The 1,271-nt window shown below is 51.8% G+C and overlaps 1 long non-coding RNA gene across 1 annotated transcript; it reads right to left on the reverse strand.

The window, feature by feature from the left end:
- Positions 1-129: 129 nt before the first annotated feature.
- LOC308042895 lies at positions 130-1,271 on the reverse strand. The gene is made up of 3 exons (XR_013922431.1): positions 1,245-1,271; positions 442-655; positions 130-209 (listed from the first exon to the last, which is right to left on the reverse strand). It is a non-coding gene; the product is annotated as an uncharacterized lncRNA (long non-coding RNA).

Here is a 1,271-nt window from a genome sequence, read left to right on the forward strand (position 1 = left end):
GAAGGTTGAGACAGAAAGCTGCATTCCCAGATCAGGCACTCCTGGGATTTTGACTCTTAGGAGACGAACAGAGAGAAATGGCTCAAAGGGAGAAAGCACCAAAGATAACAGCTGCAGAGCAGAACTTACCCATCTGAGGAGCATGGACAACTTGTGCACCCCAAATCTGCGGTCCAAGGTGTGGCTGGGCTCCTGAGGAACAGGATGGGCTGCACAGAGGCAAACTCCAAAATGTCAGACCTCTGTCATCCTGTAGCCATGACAAAGTGTCACCTCTGCCCACCACCTGCCAGTGCCAGGTCAGGTCCTTATGGTCTCCACCCACCTTGCCACTAGCCAACATCTCCCTGCAAGGGATGTTTTGCTATTAAATATCCTCTCCCTAAGCTAACCAGCATACAAGAGCAGTGGCACAGTGATAACCCCCAGCCTGGCACTTACCAGTGAGAGTGGCATTGTCATGATGTGCTATGTCCCTGCTTGTTCCCTGTGGCTGGGTTCCGGTGGCAACTACATGGGGCCAAGAAGGGCACTGGCATGGGATGAGGATGCTGCAGGGGGTTATGGATGAGCACTGCCCACAGGTCTTCTATGGCAATGGTATAGCAGAGACCCTCCCAGGGGGTCGCTGCAGAGCTGTGTGTGCCTGCAGCCCCTGTAGACAAGAGGATGGTCAGTGTTTTCCTTGCCCGCTGCCCTCAGCAAGGTGGGGTTTATGTGGGGAGTGGGTGCCTGGCCAGCATTACAGGATTGTCATGGTTTAATCCCAGCCAGCAGCTAAGCCCCACACAGCTGCTCACTCACTTCCCCCTGGTGGGATAGGGGAGAGACTCAGTAAAGTGTGAAAACTTACGGATTCAGGCAAAGACAACTGAACAGGCAAAGCAAGAGCTGTGCATGCCAGCAAAGCAAACTAAGGGATTAATTCACCACTTCCCATGGGAAGGCAGGTGTTTGGCCATCTCCAGGACAGCTGGGCTCCATCACCTGTAATGGTTACTTGAGAAGACAAATGCTGTAACTCCAAACATTTCCCTTCTTCCCCCAGCTTTTTATACTAAGCTTGACATCTTATGGTATGGAATATCCCTTTGGTCAGCTATGCCCCTCCAACTTCTTGCTGGTGGGGAGGTGTGAGGAGCAGAAAAGGCCTTGACTCTGTGCAAGCACCACCCAGCAACAACAAAAACATCCCTGTATTATCAACACCCATTTCAGCACAAGTCCAAAACATGGCCCCATACTAGCTACTAGGAAGAAAACCAACTCCG

The sequence above is a fragment of the Nesoenas mayeri genome (genome assembly GCF_963082525.1).
Source record: "Nesoenas mayeri genome assembly, chromosome: 8".
NCBI lineage: Eukaryota > Metazoa > Chordata > Aves > Columbiformes > Columbidae > Nesoenas > Nesoenas mayeri.